At 40.7% G+C, this 13,420-nt stretch overlaps 1 protein-coding gene across 19 annotated transcripts in view; it reads left to right on the plus strand.

The window, feature by feature from the left end:
- The window catches only part of LOC116064801 (RNA-binding protein Musashi homolog 2), a 249,196-nt gene that overhangs the window by 208,679 nt on the left and 27,097 nt on the right, over positions 1-13,420 (plus strand). The gene's annotated exons all lie outside the window — the stretch shown is intronic.

Consider the following 13,420-nt stretch of genomic DNA (forward strand, 5'->3'; position numbering starts at 1 on the left):
GTGTGCAGTCATAGAGCTAGACTGATTTTAGATGAGCTCTTCTCTCTGTTAACAACCCTGAAAACAGTTTTATGTACATTTGCTTTAGTGTCAAACGGAGACACTATAGACGCTATCAATGTACCGTATGTGTTTTCCTTGACAAGGATTCAACAGGTGTAGCAGCACTCCACCAACTTGCCCCTCAGTGCTTTACAGGACCACTGGTTTCGTTTATTTATGTTTTTTGGTTCTGGTTTTATTTTCCTGTGTAGATGCAGTGTGTACTGGTCTGTCTGTGTGCTCACATGCACACAAGTACGGTCACGTGCACATACACGTGTGTCTCCTCGGGTGCGTGAGCATCTGTCTGCAAAAACCAGCTACTGCACTCTGACACAGGCAACGCTGAAAGGCTGGCTATTTCCTGAAAGTGGAAGAGATGGCTCACCTCATTTGCCCAGGTCTTAACTCACCCTAGGAAAGCAGACACATTCTCACACGCTGAAGCAGGCAAACAGTCTGCCATGGAGACCCACTGTCTAGGTAGGGAGATGAGCTGCTGTAAGAGGCAGAGTGGCAACCCTAAAGCTCATTATGTCTCGACTGTTGAGCTGCTGGTCTAGAAATGAAACTTGAGCTGGCCTGCCTCAGACATGGCTGCCCACCTTTAGACACTGCTGGAGACCAGCAGGTGGACAGAAAAGGAGCACAGACATGGAGCTGGGCCGAGGAGTACAATATGTGTATCTGTGAGACCATGCTCAGTGTCTGCTGCCTGTTGTTTTGATCCCACCCACTGTTCGAAAGCTCCTGGCCCAGCAAGGTGGGTACTTGCTTGGTGTCTACAGCTGTCCCCTCCTTTCCCTCTATTTTCCCTCTCCCTCCTGCTGACTGTGCTCCAGTTGCTCTCATCCACTCTTCCCCTAGTGCATGGGACACATGCATACATATATGAACGTGTATACATACAGTATATTCATAACCATAGCACAGCCCTCTGCATACAGTTCCTTCCACTCTATGTGGAAACATTGTTGTACAGCTCCAGCAATTAAGTGGAAGCCAATGTTGCAGTGCTATTTTTGGGTCATGCCACATGTTACCCTACTTGCCCCTGGTATCTGGAGCAGTGGGAGATTGTGTAACAGCAGTGCATGGAGCCAGCTAAAATATAATGGAGTATGTGAACTGTTTTAACTTGGCTATAAAATCATATTCATGAAAGAGTGTGTGCAAAGGTGCTTCTTATTATCACTAACATTTTGTAAGCTGTATTTTATTTCCGCTCGACATTTGTAATTCTTGCAAAAGCACTGATCAGTGCAAATCCACAAATACATAATTAACTTGAATGGTGAAATGACACTTTATGCACTCACTTTAATTTGAGACAAAATTACCCCCCTTCATCATTCATCTGTCCCCTCCACTACCACCCTCAGAACTGGGAAATGGACATTAAAATGCATAAAAAATTAAGGCTGTTTACTAGGCTTAAGTAGTCTAGTTTAATTATTATGATTGGCTCCATGGGGACCACAAAGGCAGGGCCATAACAACTGATTCACTCAGAGCTCACAGGACCTTTTCATACTCTCTGAGTGTCAGAACTGATGTCAGAGGAGATTGGACTGCAGAGACATGTTTCCTTTACTGATCCCAGGTTGGAAAGGAGCACTGCAGTTAAATGCACTGAAGCAGACCATTACATAAGCACCACTGCAAGGTCAGACATCTGTGTCCTCCCTGTCTGTCTCTCTCTATTTAAGTCACCATCATGAACTGCCTTGAATATTAGGGCTGTGAACCAAGACTCTGTCCCATTCACATACCAGTGTCACTCTTTTTAACGTTTTCTTTAGTGTGAGAGAATTTAAATGTTTTTGCCTTATCTATTCTGACAGATTCCCCCTCTCTTTTTGAAATGCATTTTTTTTCACACGTTATTGTTTTGCTCTCCATTCCTTTTTCTTTAACTAGTGTGTGTGTGTGTGTGTGTGTGTGTGTGTGTGGGCGGGCGGGCGTGCGTGTGTGTGTCTGAGGCTTGTGTGAAAGCAAAATGTGTTTAGATCAGTTCTGCAGCATAGGAGCCGTTTCCTTTTGACTGAAGTGCATTGGAAGGCGGACAAAGAAGAGGTCGAAAGTGCGGCTGCACTTCAATAAAGAGCCTAGTTTCTCCTCTTTGATGCTATGCTGCCATGCACTTCAGCTACAAAGAAAATGCACACTTGTCACGGAGAATTGAAGTAAAAGACACTGAGCTTTTGCTGAGCTCTCTACACCACATCACAACACCACAGTCACTCACACCCAGTGTACAGCTGTGTGATGTGTGTACGTAGTTTGCAGTTTCGGAGGCAGGAGTTATTTCCAAGTTAAGGGATTGTGAGCAACATTATATAAAACCTATTAAATATTTCCTTTAATTCTAATTTACAGTTGATTTATTTAGACCTCTAGACTAGAGAGTCGTCTATATGGTCAGTATACATCATGTAATATAGAAACTGGTAAGGCAATCTGCAATTCATTATGCCAGTTTTAACAGACAACATAGTGAGTCAGAAGACTGCTCTTCAGCTGAAGGGCTCAGGGATCAAGGCCCCTTTTCAGCAAGAATCCACCTTGCTGAAGTGTCCTTGAGCAAATCACTCAGTCCCTACTAGCTCAGCAAGGCAGGTCTGTAGCTCAACCTCACCTCTGACCTTCCTGTGGAGAAATCCACAGGAATCACATTATATGTTAACCATCTGCTATATGGTGGCTTTACAAGACACACTGCTGTCCTAAGCCCACATGTTTATGTGGCATATGAATTCAGAATACACTGTAATGGGTACAGTGGATAGGATGATGTGACTCGGTGTGTCAAACTAATTTTAGTACATGATTATGTCTTGTAAAGGAACAGCAGTTCTCCCCCAGCATGGTGGATTTTTGTTCTTTGTGCTTCTGAAAGGTTACCCAGTTTAAATTTTACCAAATATATCTCCTTCCTGGCCTCATCATGTTGTTCAAAGGTATAAGATACGTGTGCAATTACCACCATAAAGCCAGGCTTTGCTGAGCTCTGGGCTCACTCCACTTCTGTAATTGACTTTTTCTCTCCCCAATCAGAAGCCACAAAGTCTTAATGGCATAGGATCAGTGTGCCAAATGGTTTCATTACAGACAGAAACCATTACCTGTGGCTCAAAAGAACCACAGCTTTGGCAAAGGGACACAAACAAGAACAAACACATACACACCAACACATACTGTAGTGAAGTGATGTGTGATTATATCAGTGAGCAACAGAAAATTGACTATTCTTGTCATACTGCAGAGGTTAGGGGTCTTGGTGTTGTCTAGCCAGTATGTTAAGGCACTACCAACAATATTACCACATATTCACCTGAGGTATGTTTCAAGGCAAAAGCTCTCAAATGGCATATGAAAGCCTGGCTCAAAGTATGAAGAGATACATCATGTCCTGTGGTCAGCTGTTGTGGAAAAACACTAAATGCAGTTGAGTAGTTGATGTGAGTAGCTGTTGTGCTAACCAACACGTCAACCCATTTCTCAGCAACAGTATCTCATGATAGTGGGATATCATATTGAAGTGTAGCGGAAATTATTTTTTTTTAATCGGTAGAGCTTGAATCGCGATACAAATGTGAATAGATTTTTTTGCACACCCCTAGTTTCCGTGATATTTTCAGTGTTTGTCACATTATTATTTTAGTGTTATATTGCTATTTTAAGAATTGCTCTGAATACTCAGATTAAAGGCGTACTCCAGCGATTTAATTTTGCACTTCCATGAAGTTGGGGGATTAACAAGACACAGATTTAAAGACTGGTCAGAATAGATGCATCAGAGGCCCAGATAACCTGACTTTTAGTCCCTAGTAGGGCTATGTGGTATGGCATGATGATTGTGATTGCCAAAAAGTGGTCATCTGCCAAAAAATGATTGCTGTCTACCCTACATGCAAATGATGAAATTATTATATCGTACACAAACACATGTAAGATGAACGCCCAGGCTCTTGGGCTCAACAGCACGTTGTTTTGTTGCCGGCGGTTGCACACATTTCTCCGTTCATTCTGCATACTGTTAAAGCGGCTTCCCCAGCAGGCTGAGCCAGGCTCACTCCCTCCTCTGCCCGGGCTACATAGCTACCTTGATGTGTGACGGCTAGTCGAAAAAAGGGGACACGCAGAATCTCTAGATGAGCCGCAGCCGAGCCGCGAATGATATAACCATGTTTATAGTAAGAGAACAAAAGGGGAAAAGAAATGCTGGGAACCAAGCAATTGGCCAGTTCCGAACAGGCACACACTCCAAACGGGCACTGCCCTAGTTATGGTATAATTTGGATCACGGTCATGGTATAATTTGAAGCACGGTTAGTAACAGTATAAATAATGGTATATTCGTTTTTCTTTAAAGGAACCCCCAGAGTAAGACAAGTCGATACATACCCTTCTCGTGTCCGTGCGTGTTGTAACGCTGTCTGACGGTTCCACCGGTAGCTTAGCCTAGCACAGAACCTACAGGTAACTCGTTCCATCTAGCCTACTGCTCTGATTAAGTGACAAAATAACGCCAACATGTTCCTATTTACATGGTGTGATTTGTATAGTCACAGCGTGTACAAAAAACAACGTAACATGAGACATAGCCATCTTCTAACCGTAAACAAACTGGGAACTATATTCTCAGAAGGCGAAGCTCTGCTACTTCTGCTACTTGGGCGGAGTGATTTGCTTTGCAGCAAGCCTTTCTGTAACATGCAAATAGGAACATGTTGGCGTTGTTTTGTCACTTATTGGGAGCAGTAGGCTAGTTGGCAGTTACCTGTAGGTTCTGTGCTAGGCTAAGCTACCGGTGGAACCGTCAGACAGCGTTACAACACGCACGGACACGAGAAGGGTATGTATCGACTTGTCTTACTCTGGGGGTTACGGTGAATAAGCTAAAGTCCCAATAAGTCGGTGTGTTCCTTTTAAATTTCAATATAAACAATCCTGAAGAGGTAAAATACTGGTATGGCAACTGCAAGGCAGCTACTGTAGCCTACTCTTAATTGTATTACTAGGACATACTGTATTTCACATAGTTAAAAGTAGAGTTGGATCCGTAAATTTGATTATTCAGATATTTGTTCATTAAGTAGGTATTCAGTTTTCAATTTTGTGGTTCGGCTATCCATTTTGTTTGTTTTTTCACTACTAACAGAATCTTTCAAAATGAATACCTTTAATTAAACCGAAAGACATTTGTTGCAGCACAGTGTTTCTATTTTAGCTCAGTGTAAGGGTCTTTACTGCATTATGTCAAGCAAAAGGAGGGCTCTACGGTTTAGTCAAAATTCATAACGTAGGGCAGATTCATACCGGTGTACTATCTATACCATTTATACTGTCACGCTCTACTCCAGTTTTGTAACACATGCTTTGTGTTAAAAATAAAGCTCAAGATGAGATAGCCCTGTTAACATCATCAGGCTATATAAGTAAATTGAACTGGATGTGTACAATCTGCATAATGCCCCTTAAAGAGTGTAGTTAAGTTAAAGTAAAGCAACCTGACTTCCTCATGTATCCCAAGCTTAGCTGTCTAGCAGTCAGGTTGGTGGACAAAAGGACATGTGGCAATACATTCTAATAGAACAAAGGAATAACATATTTGTATGGATGCATATATGTATAGGTCATCTTCATGTTAGTGTTTGCCATTTTACAGTTTAATTTTATTTTAGTTCTTTGTTTAATTTTTCCACCATCTCTAGCTATTCTGTTTCAAACATACCGCTTGGCATCCTGTTCACCGTGTGACCTTTGTGGCGCGTGCACAGACTCCAAACACTGAAAGAAACCAGACATACACATGGCAAGATTAATTTGAATGATTGACAAGCAACCCAGCTCTGTTAATCAAGTTATGCTTACTCTGATTAGGACCTTAATGTGAGTAAGATAACCCGGTTAAGGTGTTTACATGAGAGTTGCAATAATACGCGTATTGCATTAGTCTGGTTATAATTGAATTATTGGTGTGCATGTAAATGCTCTTTCTCTCTCTCTCTCTCTCTCTCTCTCTCTCTCTCTCTCTCTCTCTGGCTCATTCCCAGACACCAGTCTCTGTATTTTATGTGGGGGGAAATCTCTGTGTGTACTGTAGGTCTCCGTTGATCAGAGGAGAGGTGAGACATGAGCATGTGTGCAGCAGTTCATATGAAAGCCACCTGGCTCTCTCCAGCTCTGTGATTTATGCCTTTGATAACAGCAACCCAGAGATGCTTTCAACAACAACAAAGTAGCGCTGAAGGATGACAACAATGGGACACTTGTCAGTCTGGAGATGAAACGATGTCTTGCTAGGTCTCTGTCTCTTTAGTAACTTTGATATAAATATATTTCTTTTTTCTTTTGTTTATTTGTCTCTATGTGTTGCTCTACATCTTATCAAAGGTTATTGATGAAGCAAAATGTGAAGTGGAGTCAGTTTTCCATCTCTGACAGAATGCCTCCCTCCTCCTGTGAGAAGGCGGCAGTGTGCTTCACTGCCTCTGCTATGACTTATGAACAGACTTATTTCCGCTGGGTTGTCCCTCTTACTGTCGTAGAATGACAAGAAAAACATGCATCTCATGTATGATTTACTATATTTTTCCTCACACTTTTAACATTGAATTTGCAGCAAACAGCGACACCTATATGAGTGATTCGTAATTAGATTTGGACAGACGGACAGAAGTCATTTTTAAAATCATTTCTTCTGTTTGGTTTCCATGTATCTTTTATTTAATGGGAAACATATTTGGATCAATTAAATGGGATCAATTTAATTAAATGATCAATACACATCACTAAATTCATCATTAAATGCATTTTGCATATGGCAGTTACATTTTTAATTATACATTTTAGAGTTAACACAATTCATCTACCCAGCTACTGTACTTACTGAAAGTTTGAAATTTGAGCATTTTTACTTATTTTCATTGTGACGACTGTATTAGATACTTTGCAGATTACATGTAAGACCTTACATGCTAAAATATGATGCATCACTGCAACTGGGCTGGGTGATATGACGATATATCGTCAAAATGATATATAAAACGTTTCTGTCACGATGACCGAAGACCGGCGAACACCACATATTTGCGTCATTTGGATGACACTTTAAGTTCTGATCTTATTTTTACAGTCTATGGTTCTGATCCTTTTTTCTGACCACTTTTAGTTCATTTTGCACTCAAGTTCTTAATAAAATAAGAAAATACTCAGTACTTTTCATTTGTCAAGTATATAATTCACTCAGTAAACAAAAATAGCCTTTATCTTGTGGTAATTTCATATAGACTATTTGTTTATTGAATTACCAGAAAACATGCTATATTGTGATATCTATCGTGTGAAATGAAATGACCTATATCGGTATAGAAGATTTTGGCCATAAAGAAAAATTTCCACCTTGGTGGACATTGAAGATTTATTCTATTCTATTCTATCACCCAGCCCTAACTACACTTAGTGTAATTCCACCAGGCCTGCTATTGTACAAAATTTAAATAATTTAACACTCTCAGGGGGATCATTCTTAGAATACTTTGTTTTTATAGCATCTATAGCTAGTTTTTTTTACTGTTACTTCACTTTTACATAATAGTGAAACAGTTAAAGTACTGTAAGAGTTTTAGAGGAGTATTTTAACATCGCCATATTTCTGTATAGATCTGCTGTGAGGAATGTAGATTATTTTTATACTATTTCTTTAGTTTTCACAAAAGTTTTCTCTTAAATATTTTCTTAAGAAAGTCCTTAAGAAAAGTCTACGTCGGATTCATGACGTGTTCTTAAACAGCAGAATTGTTCGCACCTGTGTTCTTAGGATTGATGAATCCCACGCCTGCAGTTGTTCCTAATTAGCATAAGAAAACGCCCCGCAAATTCCCATATAAGGACATGACATTTCCTGTGCACCTCCTGGGAAGCGGGAGACTGCGTTCAAGAGATAATTGTCACAGATGACTTGTACATTGCAGTGGTTGAGGAAGTACTGAATCTCAGTACTTAAGTAAAAGTACAAATAACCAGAGACATATTTACTTTAGTAAAAGTAGAAGATCTCCACTACCACAAACAAGGCCAGCTGGCTTTTAAAAGAAGTTCATATCCTAACCAGCATAAAACGGAAATATGTTGTTAGAATTGGAATGCGGTTGGTTTTATTCATTGTTGTATTTTAAGGCGGTTTCATTTTCTTTAACCATGCAAGTAAGCAAATAAAGTGTGTGAAGCAGCAAAAATGGGGAGATGTGAAGAGGTCCAGCCAAATAAATAAGATATGAACGCGTCTTACGCTGCCTGGCGGAGGAGTAAACGACGCTGTGGAGAGGCAACTATGATTTAAAAACGGGAATAATAAAAAACAAACATTTTAATTTTCACTTTTACTGGAGGCTGTATTACCGAGGGTCAGCGGCGCTGCGCCCGGGCTCTGGAGCACCGGAGCCGGCTTGGAAGCAAGGATCAGCGGTGCCCCATATATCTCTGGCAACCAAACTTCACTGGTGAGACAAACGTGTGACGGTCAGGAAGACGTTTTGGCAGTGGTAAAATGTAACGGAACATTGTAGAAATGTAGTGGAGTAGAAAGTATAGATAATTGCTGCAAAATGTAACAAAGTAAAAACCACTCCATTGTGGCCCTATAAATAGCGCGATCAATCACCAAGTAACGCAGGATTTATTCAGTTTAATTGCTGATGTAAATTGCAGTGTTAGTGTTTCTTTGCATACTATGATTTTTTTTTTCAACAAATGACCAGAAATACATTACAGTACAATACTATCATTGTAAACAACTGTAGAATTAAATAAAATGAAGTAACCAATTATTTGGAGCAAATTGTCCTCACTCAAATGTGTGTAAGAGTGCTCTTGAGTGTTGTAGATTTTGTTCTTAGCTAAGAACAAATCCAAGATAAGAAAACATTAGTGAATGTCAGAATCGTCGTAAAAAGTGCGTAAGCGGGGTTTAAGAACACATTTCTTTGTAAGAACGGTTGGTGAGTGAGGCCCATTGTCCTGTGTAAGAGTACCATACGACACCTAACGTAGATTGAGTGGTGTAGAATAAAAGCAATTTATAACAGGTGATGCTCTTAAGTATATTATATATATAGAGACTATACTTATATATTAAGTATAGTCTCATCTCTAGAAATATTTTTTGTGTCTAAAATACCTAACAGAATTCCATGAGAATGAATAAGACACCTGTGTCCTGCCTTTATTTCTCCCTCATTTTCTCATTCCCTTTGAGCTTTCTTCTCTTTGTCTTCGTTTTCTACTGATGTAGCTGCTGTCCTTCTCTGTTCATCTGTCTCACTCCTCTCTGCACTTTACTGTTCATCCGTCTCACTCCTTCTGTCTGGCCCCAAAACCGACTCGCTTCAGGCTGAAAGGCTTGTTCGCAAGCCTCTTTCCCAAACCAAGCTACTGTGTTAACCAGCATAGCATGAAAACTCTGTTAGCCAGCAAGCTAACCCTGGTTAAGTGCACTCCTACGCTAGATTTATTAAGCATGTCTGGGAATGTCCTCCTCGTTTGAAGTAATTTTATTTGCTAGTTTGGTATAATGTTAAGCTAAACATCTTGGTAAAGTAAAATGTCGATGCTACACATTATTCACACTTTCCAAATGTGTGTGTAATGTTCTGTTGCTTACTTAACACCATTTGAGATCACCACTAAACATGATGTGTTAGTGTTGTGCTACATTACGGCCCTATTAGTTTTATGTTTCAGATAGATATTAAAATGTGAGCATAGGCTACTTCATCCATAGGGCCACACATATCAGCTGTCCCTGAGCTCCTCCTGTGCATTAGAGAGTTGACAGTTCTTCTTATAGCAGAAATGAGCGGAGTGCTCTGTGACTGATGGAGCTCCTTTGTCAATGACGGGGGAGCTGCTGCTGGCAGTTTTGGGCCAAAGAACAGTACAGATTACATTAACATCAGTCAAGCTGTTGTCAGACTGGTAGGACATAAATAGCACCTTATTGATGCATAATGCAACAACTTTTCATCATGACGTTTTCTGAGTAATAGGATCAGAAAGTGGCTAGAAAGGCAGTATGGCAAAAAAGGATCTACAGAAATGTATCAGAAAAAGTGCATCAGAAGAAAAATCAGAGGTAATGTCAAAAATGTTAGGAGTTTATTAGCAAAAGTTTAGATCATATGACAAAATTCACCTTCCTCCTGTCGAGGGTTGAGTACAGTACACATACTCTGATGAGTAATTGACACAGAGTACAAAGGCAGGCAATGTGAGGCCCAGTATGGGTATCTCAGGACATGGTGACTGAATTTTGCTAATTCTGTTGTTAAAACCATGCATTGCAACCGCAGAGCAGCTTAAAAACATGGTGACATCAGAAGGAATACATCATATGTGGTCATAATGGGGGGCTAGAATTAATTTGACCAATCCCATCACCTAATTTTGATCTATTTTAAAATCAGTATTATATTCAGCAAAGTGCTTTGGCAGTTTTATAATAGAAAAACAAAGCTTTTGACCTGGCCTATGCAAGCAGTCGGAGCAAGCAAAAATCCCAAGAAACCTTGACACAAAAATTGCACTGTGCTGTTTGATCACTGTGAAACTCCCCCTACTGTGACTTGCCTTCTACTTCAGTACAGTCAAGTTCACAGAGACTCACAAAATACAGGTGCAGATAGAAAAGAGCCGGTGTGCACCCATGAAAAATACTATTTACAGGCATAAAGTGCAGGTATGTGCTATGCACTGTCATGAAAATAGAGCCTTACTGTATGTGCTCTGGATGCACATTGTGCTCCTTCAGCACAGAACTGACAATACCATCAATTGGACATGACATTCTGCTTGGCAAGTTGCTTTAGCTGAAAGTTGATTTTAGGTTGGGAAGGATATGGACACATAAGGGGTAACAGTTGCATCAATTTCTAAATGTTGGTCAATATTTTTGAAACAATGGAGTTGGATGGAAGAATAGAAGAAGTTAATGTCAGAGTTGTAAGGACATAGAATACAAAGTCAGCTTTGAATAGGGACTGTTTACTAAAACAACTGTTTTTGTTGTGAATATAAATCTGTTTTATGAAATTCTGTTGAAAATGTTTGTGTTGAGAAATTATTTTGCTTGGAGAGAGGATGAAATGTCGATTAGATTTTTGACAGTCCTCATCTTTCTTTAGGTCTTATCTTTCTTCCTTTCCATGTGCAATCTTGAAGAAGGCTGAATTGTGCTACAGGCTTGAGGAGAGAAAGCTGAGGACAGTTCCCTGGAGTACGGACACCAAGGCCCCCGGGCCTCCACAGCTCATAAACAGATGTGTCCTTGTCCCCAGCCAAGCGCAGCCACTCAAGTGGCAAATCAGGGGCCCAATAATTGTGAAGAATTGAAAGCTAAATATTGGCTTTATCTCCTCAGTAATAAAAGGGCCATGAAATTGATTTAATGCTGCAGCGCTTCTCTTGGGTGGCTTCTTACAGCGTGAGCACAAAACAATGAGCAGCAGCCATCTATTAATTAACCCACCTAATCCTGCAAAGTTAATCTCTCACCACAACTTTGCCCGCAACTAACTTCCAAGCCAATGGGTCTGTTGGGGGTGTCATGACAATGGCAGCGAGGGGAAGATAGATTCAGCACTTAGGAAAGGAGAGAGAGAGAGAAGGAAAAAGAGGTGGAGACTGCTGCATGAAACACTGTTCCGAGGAGCAACCATGGGGACACTGTAAGTGGAAATGCAGGGGTGCATGGCCATCATTAGCATAGTATCAGAGTTGATTTGTATTTTTGTGAAAAGAGGCGGAGAATATCATTTGAGCTGTAGAAATCAGTTCCTGGTGTGGTGCGGCAGCAGTAGCAAAAGTGTGGCTGATTTTAGTTGCCTTTTGTCGTCTTTTTTGTATTCCTTGTCCCCTGTCGCTATGCCGCCTCAGTCCGTTATTCTCTCCTGAGCTGTTAGATAGTTGGGGGGAAAAGTGCCATTTTTTTCTCTTCTTCACCTGTCTGCCTGGCATCTCACACTCAACACACACACCCATGGTCACATTGTGTCGACAGAGTTGTGAATTACCTCCTTCTCAGCCGTCTGATGAAAAGCTATGTGTTTTTCTCTTTGGCTGCGGCTCATCTGACCCTGCCCTGTCACCTCCTCCCCCTCCCTCCCTCTCATCAGTCTTTTGTGCGAGCCCCTCTTGGTGGAATAGCAGTACAAGGCTGACTCGGAAAATAGGTCACCCACCGGTGCTCCTCTCACCTGCACAGCATTCAAAAAATAATCCTCTGAGCTGTCCTGTGCCATTTTGTAATGTCTAAACCACAGTCTCCAGAATATGGTCAAAACATAAAAGAAAGACACACATGCACGCGCATTCAGCTGAAAGAGAAATCAAGAAAATACTCCATTTGAGGGAATTTGGAGATCATTTTTTTGCTAGTGAGGAAAGCATTTCCTGTGGAGATAATTTTAGGAGGCTGATTAGGCATAGACGGTGTTGAGCCCAGAGTGAGGAATCTCATCACCACCACTAATGACATCCCATTCCTGTGCTGAGAGAGGAGCCTGGGCCCTGGGCATGGACTAGCCTCTGTCAGCCACCTCCAGCTACTGTGTTCATTAAGGCCAACACTGTAATTACAATTCCCAGATACTGCGTTGGCTTAATTACAGACTGATTATTAGGCTGATATTTGTTGGAATAATCAGACCCTAAAGAAGTGGATTTATATTTGCATGTTATTAAGGCCGTTCAGTTATTAGTGTATCATAAACTGACAATTTGGACAGAGTTATGAATGCTTTTAAAGCGTAAAGCTTCACAACTCTCACCGATGGAGTACCTTTTTTTTTTAAACGTAAAAAGAAACAAGCACAAGAGACAAGTCTTCACATAAGCTAACAGATTGAAGTCTTCTGAATGACAAATCATCCAACAGATGTCTCCATTTGATTGTGAGAATTCTTTCTACTGTTTATCTTCTACCTGAATAGCCCAACTAAAACAATGTGGAATACGTTGCCTCTTGCATTACAGTGGATGATTCTGATTCCATAGAACCCACAGTAATTGGGAGCACTCCCGGACAAAATGCAGGGATGGTCCCTAGAGGTAGGGCTATTATGCCCATGTCTGTGCAGCTCAGAAGTGGCTGTAATCTTTCATCCAAAGCATGTGACATAAACACCCCCGAGAGCCAAATGCTTTCACTAATATAATCAGAGACTTAGTGGATTGCTAAAGTCAGTTTACTACAGTTTTGTGGATGAATAAGAATTTGCACCTTTTCAGTCGAATAGATATTTTCTTTGAGAGAATATGATTTTATAGTACTTATTATGAATATTGAATGAATAATGTTTGTCTACTGTTTAGGAAG

Source organism: Sander lucioperca, chromosome 13 (assembly GCF_008315115.2).
Source record: "Sander lucioperca isolate FBNREF2018 chromosome 13, SLUC_FBN_1.2, whole genome shotgun sequence".
Taxonomy (NCBI): domain Eukaryota; kingdom Metazoa; phylum Chordata; class Actinopteri; order Perciformes; family Percidae; genus Sander; species Sander lucioperca.